Source organism: Triticum urartu, chromosome 5 (assembly GCF_003073215.2).
Source record: "Triticum urartu cultivar G1812 chromosome 5, Tu2.1, whole genome shotgun sequence".
Lineage (NCBI taxonomy): Eukaryota > Viridiplantae > Streptophyta > Magnoliopsida > Poales > Poaceae > Triticum > Triticum urartu.
In genome coordinates this window covers 368,923,459-368,933,666 of record NC_053026.1, presented here as the reverse complement: position 1 = coordinate 368,933,666, position 10,208 = coordinate 368,923,459, and the positions used below count along the sequence as shown (strand labels likewise).

Here is a 10,208-nt window from a genome sequence, read left to right as displayed (position 1 = left end):
AGTTGTATCGATCGGGATACAACTCCAAGTGTCCGTTACCATAGGACATGCTATCGATAGATGTTTTCTTCCCGGCAGGGGTGCACCAACTTACCCACCACGCTCGATTAACTCTGGCCGGACAAACTTTCCTGGGTCATGCCCGGCCTCGGCCAAACAATACGCCGAAACCCGACCTAGGCTTAATAGAGAGGCCAGCACGCCGGACTAAACCTATGCCCCTAGGGGCCATGGGCCATCTCCCCGGGAACTCCTGCACGTTGCGTACGCGACCGGTGAGCAGACCTAGCTACCTTCTTCAACAAGGTAGGAGCTTATGCAGTCGAACCCGGTGCGCGCCACTCAGTCGCTGACGTCTATTAAGCTTCAGCTGATGTATACGACGCAGAATGCCCATACTATGCCCACATGATGGTTAGTGCTATCAGGCCAGAGGCCCCTCGGATCAAATATCCAAATCGTAGTGGATTAGGAACGCGCGGTAATGAGCAGAGACTCACGATCGATGTGACCCCATCGCCCCGTCTCGAGTACTTGCGGCAAGGGCTAAGAATGCCGGGCCACGCCTCGTAAGTATCTCGCGGGCACCTTCCTGGTCAACCCATCTCCACATCACTCGCAATTAAGCTCGCGCGGGTACCCCTCAGGGTCGACCCATCTTTCCAAGTAACAGGGGTAAAGTCCAAGTATCCGTGTGTCCAAACATCAAGGGGAAAACCCGAGGAATCACCCCCGGTGAATTCCACTTGATGTAATCATCAAGGTGAACATAAGAGGATCCACCCTCGAGGTTCACACTTGAGGGGTTGCACGACAGAGCCGTATCAGAAGTGGTTAAAGAGGAAATCACCCTCGATGACCACGACCGAATAACTACACTACAGGTTAACAACAGAAGTGCTGAAGAGGTCTCACCCTCGGCACTCGATAGTAACCCAGTAGTGTCGAGCAACTAAGAGGAAAGTGATGTGCGGTGTCGGGGCCTGGTCTTCGGTACCATTGATCGGGACTTTGATGATGAAGCAGGGGCAACAGGGGAAAGGTGGGGGTCACTGATGTATCGCTAACCAACCTATACTAAGAAGTTTAGGATAAGCAGATAAGGTATGAAAGCAGGTAACAACAACAGGCTATGCATCAGAGTAGGATCATACAGAAAGCAGTAGCAGTTCTAATGCAAGCATGAGAGGGAAAGAAATGGGCGATATCGGAATGCTCAAGGGGGGTTTGCTTGCCTGGTTGCTCTGGCAAGGAGGGGGGTCGTCGTCGACGTAGTCGATCACAAGGGCAGCATCGGTCTCGGGGTCTACCGGAGAGAAGAGGGGGAAGAAACAGTACATATAAAGCAAACATAGCACCACAAAGCATAACATGGCAATAAGATGTGCCGGGTGTGACCTAACGCGGTAGGAGGTGATACCGGCGAAGGGGGGACACATCCGGAAAAGTATCCCCGGTGTTTCGCGTTTTCGGACGGATGAACCGGAGGGGGAAAGTTGTGTGTTCGCTATGCTAGGGATGCGTGGCGGACGAACGGGCCGCGTATCCGGGTTCGTCTAGTCGTTCTGAGCAACTTTCATGTACAAAGTTTTTCCATCCGAGCTACGGTTTATTTAATATGATTTTCTAAAGTTTTTAACAATATTTTGACATTATTATTAAAACTAAAAAAAGGGGGTTATTGCATCAGCATGATGTCATCATGACGTCAGCAGTCAACATAGTTGACCAAAGTCAACCCTGACATGTGGGACCGTCCTGTCATAGACTAACAACTAATTAACAGTTTTAATTATCTAATCAAGTTAATTAGGTTAATTAACAGGATTAATTAAGTTGATTAATTAATTAATTTTAATTATTATTATTTATATTTTTTCTAAATCTTTTTTTAGAAAAGGGGTCGGTGGGGCCTACTGGGCAGTGGCCCATACGCCTTAGCGGGGCGTGGCGAAACGGGGTGGAGCCCCAGTGGTGCGGGCATAGCCCGCCAGGGCGACGGGGAAGCCGGGCGCCGGCGTCGGCGGCCGGGGCCCGCGGTCGACGAACGGGATAGGGCGGCGGGGGAAGCGGGCGCGGGGCTCCAGCGAGCGGTGCATGGCGGAGCGGCGGAGGAGCCGGCGCGGCTAGTCAAGCGGGGCACACGGCCGGCTGGACTGGGCGGCGCGGCGCGGCGGTGGGATGAGCGGGCGAGGCAGCAGGGGAGGCAAGTGCGACGCCCGCCGACGGTAGCAGCAGGGACGAGGCCAGGTTGGTCGGAGCGGCGACGAAGGGTGGCGGTGGCGCTCGGGTGAGCACGAGCGCGTGGCTACAGCTCGCTTTCGAGTGCACTAAGCCGCTGAAACCGGCGGGGAAGAGGAAGAAAAGGGGAGCGGGGGGCTCACGAGGCCCAGTAGATGTGCTAAAGTGAGCTCGGGGAGGCGCCGGAGCTTGGGGCGGCGATGGTCGACGACGGCGCGGTGACGAGCGACGGGCGTGGCGTCAGCAGGCGTCGGCCGACGAGGGAGAGGCGACGGGGCGCGAGGGAGGAGCTGCGAGGCGTCCGGCGAGGGAAGGATCTCCGGGCGGCCGATGGCGGGTCGGGCACGGCGTCGGGGCTGGGCGCTGGTGTCAGGGGTGCGAGGCGGCGCGGGATGGGGTCCTCCCTGATCCAGATCCAGGCGAGTGGAGGGGGGAGACGAGTGAGAGAGTGGGGTTCGTGGGGGGGTCGTGGGAGAGATGGGGATAGGGTTCGGTCGGGTGTGGCCTATAGGCCAGGGGAGCGGGGGAGTGGGCCGGCCTGTGGGGTGGTCGACTGGGCCGGCGGGGTTGAGGCCTGGTAGGGAAAGGGGGGGTTTGGCCTTTCTCTTTTTGTTTCTGTTTTGCATTTAGATTAAGTAGCAAATGAATTTTGGGTGAACAAGAAACTTGGCACATAACTCAAGCACATTATTTCTAGGAGTCACAAAAAGTTTGAGGCCAAAAGGAGTTGTCTAACCATATTTTTCGAAATTGAAAAGGCTAATTATAAATGTTGGCTGACTACTAAATAATTTTCCAAGGGCATTTGGGAATCCAAAAGAGGTTGGTTCCAACATGACAATGGTCAGGGTAATCTATAGGACAAAGTGAACATTTTTGTTTTACTGCTTGAAGAAATAAATATTTGACTTGCATTTTGAATTTGAATTTGAGTTTGGTTTGAATCAAAGTGAGGGTTAGCAACTTCATTATGATGACATGGCATCATCAGTCATGAGATTACTGTAGCATGATACTAGGGGTGTTACAAATCTCCTCTACTACAAGAAATCTCGTCCCGAGATTTAAGATGGTGGAGTAAGGGGGAAAGGCTCAGGAAGGATGAAGCTCAACACTAGATAGGTACGTGGGGACTATCTCAGTGAATGTGGCATAGAGACATCCCTCGAGTTTAATTTCAAGAAAGTCATCGAGAGCAAGGTGAGGTGCAATAGGAAGCTTCAACCGGGTAGACAATCAGTTGTTTCCTGAAACAAGGGGTGAAAGGGGTTCAGAGGAATGAGAGTAAGTATTACGTCTGATACCAGAATGATCGCCTCTCGGAAGGCGGCTCGGGATTTTCATATGAAGCCAAGCGTGAGGATTAACTTTAGAAACAGGGGTGTACAGGAAAGTCAGGTTTCGATCCTGTGGAACTGTGGGTTATGGGCCCACCAGGTGGGTTAACAGCAGAAAGGCGCTAATCACTTTGCACGGTCATGATAGCAAGGCAGGTCAGAGGATATATAGCCATGTCAATTATGTTGGCAACAACGTTGGTACCAAGGGCGAGGGACGAAGAGAACCATTTTCCTTCTCGTTGAACGAGGCGGACCAATAGGCAAAGTTCTCGTCCATCGGGGGTTACCGGGATGTCGTTAGCAATAGTAACAGGGTCACACTAACAGAGTTGTAAACCGAGATGTTTCCATAAGCAGGGAATTATTTCTGCTTATAACATATATAGATCACAAGAAAAGTTAAGCAAACCAACGGAAAGGAAAAATATGTTTATACACAAGATTTAGGAGTTAACTTTTCCCAAGGAAAGTAGAGCATGATATACATGGTAAATCAACAAGTACAACACCATTTGGATAAAGGGGCAAGGGAATTCATGATGTTATCCATACAACGGTGTTTGGATAATAGAGCAAGAAACATTTGGCAATGCACTTCCAATGTTCTTGTTGTTGTTCGGCGTACCACAGTCATGCTTCGAGGTAACATTAACATGGTGTTTCAAGCAAGATTGAATCTGAAGGTCACAAGAAGTACAAAGGAACAATTCCAAGAATGTCAAGGAATGTAAGATATAACCAAAACATGACCAACTCTGTATTGGTAGGAAGTCAAGGATGGTGTCGATGACAACACGAATCATCGACGGGCAAGGATGGTATTTCTCCTCAAGAATTCGATTGATATCTTAGAACACGGCAGTATATTGATGGTGATCATGACAAATTTTGTCGAGAGCCTCTATGAAGATGCCATCGAGCAGCAACGACATCAAGCCAAAGGAATGATGAAGCAAAGTCTATTGGAACCGTGGATACGACACAAGCTCGGATTCAAGCTTGTTGTTCAAGGTGGAATGATAAGATGAGGAAGATCGACGTAAGGTTCGCTCATCGTCGAAAAGTTGTGCTCCAAGAATAAGGACCAGGTAGCACAGTTCAAATTAGCACGATAATGATATACCCAATCAGTCTAGGAATGACTTGAAGGATTATTAAACTCGTAAGCAACAAAAAATAGTTAGAGTTATTGAATCGGAGTGTGGAATCGATTCACTTATCGGTGTCCTCGAGTGACTAACATCTCAAAACCCAGGCAAATCTGAAACCGATGAGAAGCAATACCAGAAGAAGACTTGTAGGAAGCAACATGGTTCTTTGTTATTCTCGAGATATCGGAGGGTAATACTCGATGGAAGATCAAAATAGAGGTTGCGAAGATGTATTATCTACAGAAAACAAGTGCTATAACTTGTCCGAGAAATGGAATCAAAGGGGAACAATTATGGTCAGAACCACGGTTGCAAAGGATCAAAACCTAGATATAAGATGATCTTATTCCAAGGGGATAATTAATTTTAAGAGAAGCTTCCATGATAAGATCTATATCGTGTCCATGGGCATGAACACAAAGTTCAAGGTCGACTCCCACTTCTCCAATGCATAACCTTTCATTCACTTCTCGCGTTCAATGAAGTTGTAGTGTTGAAATGTTATCTGGCAAAACACCAGAAGAGTATGACTCGTGAAAACTCTCGGGTTCACATGGATTAAGGAAGGCATAGGTCCAACCCATAGGGGCATCTTGGGAACAAATACCACAAACTCCACGAGTAAAATAACACAAGCTCAAAGGCAGGGCATGGTTGAGAAGGCAGAGGATACAATTTACCAAAGGCTTTATGTATCTGAGGAAAGGCCCCAAGAGGTTATTGAATATGAAGAACGTTGTCAGATAAAATCCAACAAAGGATCTGGCGGTCCACATTGGATCTGATGCGAGTATCGATACTCAACCAGAAGAAGAAAGAATGCAAAGTCTTTAGATTATAGAACATCTGAATAATTCGATGCTTTAAATGCAAAGAAATCATGGTTTCAAAAATAGAAGATCAGAAGCAGACGCTCTAATCAAAAGATAAGTTGAATAGCCCTAGGGATACAATTGACGACAATTTGATTAGTCAAGAAACAACTCTTGGTCAAATGACGTCCATGCCGGAAGGATGAATTCTATGATCCGACTGAGGATTGGGAGCAATCCGCAACATATTGAATCAACAGACTCAAATGATAATGACAAAGGACGCCAATAATATTACTATACTTATGGGATTTAACCATAATGCAAGCAAGCAAGAATTTCAAGAGCAATAAGCTGCTAAGGATTTTCGGAAGATCGAATAGGATTTCGAAGATTTTTGTGAAACACTCAACAACTGGGGATGGAGAATCTTCGGTAATTGAGAGGACTCATTCGTAGGGGTATTCATGTGGCAAAGAACTTCAAGGCAATTTCAGAAGCGGTTCTCGGAACAACGGAGAGTATTTCGGGGCATCTTTTAGAAGAGAGAGCAACTAGGGACAAAGGTATGAACAACAACTGTATGTACTTATCCATAAGGATATATCGGTGGCAGGGAATTGCAAAGGCGGTGGGCACAAGGGTCTCGGGAAAACATCAAAGAGTATCTTCGGAATCTTCTGATGAAGCAGGCGATCATCTGGAATGAAGGGGCCCTCCGGTAGGAAGTGGTTACGAGAACCTTAAGTTAGAGTTAGTAAAACCATTTAACCCGCATAGAAGAGAGATCAGTGTCCCAGAGTATATAAAAGCAATAAAAGATCCTAATACCACCCATATGGCGACGTGGGCCCGTAAGACACACAACCAATGTTAGTAAAAGTTTTTCAATGACTAGACTCAACTTTGGCCAAGGAGTTGGAAAGGGGGCTACCTACAGGCAGTCGGCTCTGATACCAACTTGTGATGCCCTCGATTCAATCATACACTAATCATACACGCAAATGTGTACGATCAAGATCAAGGACTCACGGGAAGATATCACAACACAACTCTAGACACAAATCAAAATAACACAAGCTTTATATTACAAGCCAGGGGCCTCGAGGGCTCGAATACATAAGCTCGAATAGACAAGAGTCAGCGGGAGCAACAATATCTGAGTACAGACATGAGTTAAACAAGGTTGCCTTAAGAAGGCTAGCACAAAAGCAGCAACGATCAAAAAGGCAAGGCCTCCTGCCTGGGAGCCTCCTAACTACTCCTAGTCGTCTGCAGTCTTCACGTAGTAGTAGGCATCCTCCGGGTAGTAGTAATCATCAGTGGCGTCATCTGGCTCCTAGGATCCTTCATCTGGTCGCAACAATCGGGTATGGGGGGAAAGAAGTAGCAAAGCAACCGTGAGTACTCATCCAAAGTACTCACAAGACTTACATCAGATCTAAACTAATTATGCATCTGTATCAAAGGAATGGGTTGTATATGTGGACTGGGCTACAGAAATGCCCGAATAGAGTGAAGGCCTAGTCCTATCAAAGACTAGCATCTTCTGGAAACCACCATCTTGTAGCAACAGGAGGGAGTAGAGTAGCATAAAGTAAAGTAGTAGTAGTGTTATCAACCTCGGCCAGAGATCCTTTCTCGACTCCCTGCGAGAAAGCAATCCCAGAGCCATACTATCCAAGTGTCCACACATTCCAATTCTCATCACCATCCAGTTCTCATCACAAGTATCCAGTTCTAGTTGTATCGATCAGGATACAACTCCAAGTGTCCGTCGTAAGGACAGGCTATCGATAGATGTTTTCTTCCCAGCAGGGGTGCACCAACTTACCCACCACGCTCGATTAACTCCGGCCGGACACACTTTCCTGGGTCATGCCCGGCCTCGGCCAAACAATACGCTGCAACCCGACCTAGGCTTAATAGAGAGGCCAGCACGCCGGACTAAACCTATGCCCCCAGGGGTCATGGGCCATCTCCCCGGGAACTCCTGCATGTTGCGTACGCGGCCGGTGAGTAGACCTAGCTACCTCCTTCAACAAGGCAGGAGCTTACGCAGTCCAACCCGACGCGTGCCGCTCAGTCGCTGATGTCTATTAAGCTTCGGCTGATGTATACGAAGCAGAACACCCATATTATGCCCACATGATGGTTAGTGCTATCAGGCCAGAGGAAATCACACTACAAGAAATATCTCAACTTGTGACCTTGACTATTGTTCACTAAAAGGTCATTGTTTTTCATTTGCGAGCTTTTTGTGACCAAAAACAGAAGGTCAAAAGCTGGTGGTCGTAAACTGAAATTAACGACCTTCTCTATGAGAAGGTCGTAGGCGTTTACGACCAAAAAAGGCCTATTGTTTTGTTTTGGTCACTAGCAGCCTCCCTAGGCCACGTAGGCATCCAACGTGGCAATCTGATGTGGCACAGAATCAGCTCGGTCCGATTCAGCGTTTTACATGGGCCGAGCCAAACACTTCGGCCTTTTTAATGTATTTTTTCCTGTTATTTTTTACTAGCTACATGGGTTGGGCCATTGGTTCAGCCTTTTTTGCTTTCTGAGGTGCAGCCTTTTCACATTCTATATATTTTTTATTTTCGGGTTTTCTTTTTTTTGTTACATTCAATATTCAGATTATTGTAGTCAACTGGATGCACATTGTCAGATTCTTCTAGGCACTAGGTCCCAAACATCATGTTTTAATTTTTCACAACTTGTAACTCAATGGTATACCAATCAGAGAACACATTTTAAATATATTCAAATAATAGCCAAATCACCAATATACCAATCAAGTTTATTACATTCCACCAATCACAATATAACCATACAATATTACACCAATCACAATATAGCACTCTACAGATAAAACGCTCAACAAGTACAGGCACGTCTCCAACACCTTAGCGCCTTGAGCCTGCAAAACATCACATCCAGCCACATATTAATGATCAAATCAATTCACCCCTTGACAGCAATAAAAAACGGTGCTCATGTATGAATGAAAAAAAACAATCTTTGAGGCCATAGCATGTGCTACAAAAATCTTAACAAATGCGTAGATGTCCACACAGAGCACATCCTACATGCACCAAGCATCAGGCATATGTTCAAGAAGACAAGTAATTTGAGATGGAAACAAGTACAGCTAACAATATGACATATGTAGTAGCACCAGCAAAAGAGCAAGACATGGAAGAATTTACAAGAACAACACCTTGGGAGTCCAATTACATGTACATGAGGTACTGCTGCTAGCGTATAACAAAGCAAGAGTCCAACTTGTGTAGGAGCAGAGCATGAGTCCAACAAATCATGCTATAGGAGCAGAAAAGAGGGAGCTAGGGGTAGGAGATGGAGCCAGCTCACCGAAGAACTTGGGAGTCCAGCTTGGGTCCTTGTTAATCTGCTGCTGCTCCGGTAGCTCTCGTGTGCGGGTATAAGATCAGATCCAACTGACTGGAAGCGGCCGTTTGTCGAGCGATCTTTCATTTCCTGGTCTGTAACAAGAGGTAAATGTTAGAGATTAGCAACTGCTGCCAAACCCAATGTGACAAAGAGGTAAGCACTATAAACTTGATTTATAAAAATTAACAGTATAAGTAAAAGGCAGAGCCTGTGCAAGTTTGTCAGTACAAGCTGGATTTATAAACAAAATCTAATGGTATAAACAAAAGGCAGAGACTGTACTATGCAAGTTTAGCACTATAAACTGAATTTATAAACAGAATTTAATAGCACAGACAAAATGCAGATACTATGTACTGACTACTATGCTAGTTTAAGATGAATTTTGTTCAGTGTTGCTGATGAATCTTGTGCTTGTTCTAGCCGAAGAGAACTGAGTAGTGAGCTATGTACAAACAAAAGCAGAGACTATATACTGGGTACTGATGCACTATTCTATTATCTGAGCTCCCCCACAATTTCATGTACTAGGATATACATCAACCAGTATAAATGAAAAGAAGAGAAAAGTCTGTAGCTTACTTCTAGAGGTGCTGAACCGTGGTGAGAAGTGAGCTACTGAAGCCGGACTGAAGGAGCAGTTGGGAAGCAGAGAAGTCGGACTGGGACTTGACTCTCGAGCAGAAGGTCTTGGCCGTAGGGGATCTAGCCGTCGAGCTTGAGGGTCACATGGCCACAAGGGTGTGGATCTTGTGGGTCGCCGTCCTACTGAGAGCCCACGACGGAAGGGTGTCGTCGACCAGGGAAGGGTGTCGTCGACCAGGGAAGGGCATCCAAATTCTATCTTCTGCAAATCACGATAAACTCCAGTCACATTGTGTAGTATATCAAATATAAGCAACAATGCAGCAGCTGAAACCACTACCTAACTAATTTGTAGGAAAGCTCATGATGTAATCAAACATTTACTTAAGGACTAGGTTATTGATTCCAAGCTAGGTGAAATGCAAACATACTCCTATGTAGTGATGGATCCCAACTTGTTTAAATTAGAGTAGTTCGTCTAACTTGCACAATCTAGAGAGAAATATGTGCATGTCTCAGATTGATTTGGGTAGTCAACAGAAGTGATTTGCATGTTGTGTATGTAAATGTAAAGTTCTTTTAGGTACAGTACAAATGGGTACTCCTGCTGGTTAATGATGCATCTTAATTAAGAAAAAATATTCGGTTAATTTAATGATGCATCTTAA

At 46.1% G+C, this 10,208-nt stretch overlaps 1 long non-coding RNA gene across 1 annotated transcript; it reads right to left on the bottom strand.

The window, feature by feature from the left end:
* Nucleotides 1-8,304: 8,304 nt before the first annotated feature.
* On the bottom strand, nt 8,305-9,971 carry LOC125556015. Its single transcript, XR_007304973.1, has 3 exons — nt 9,555-9,971; nt 8,917-9,047; nt 8,305-8,464 (listed from the first exon to the last, which is right to left on the bottom strand). It is a non-coding gene; the product is annotated as an uncharacterized LOC125556015 (long non-coding RNA).
* Nucleotides 9,972-10,208: the final 237 nt, after the last annotated feature.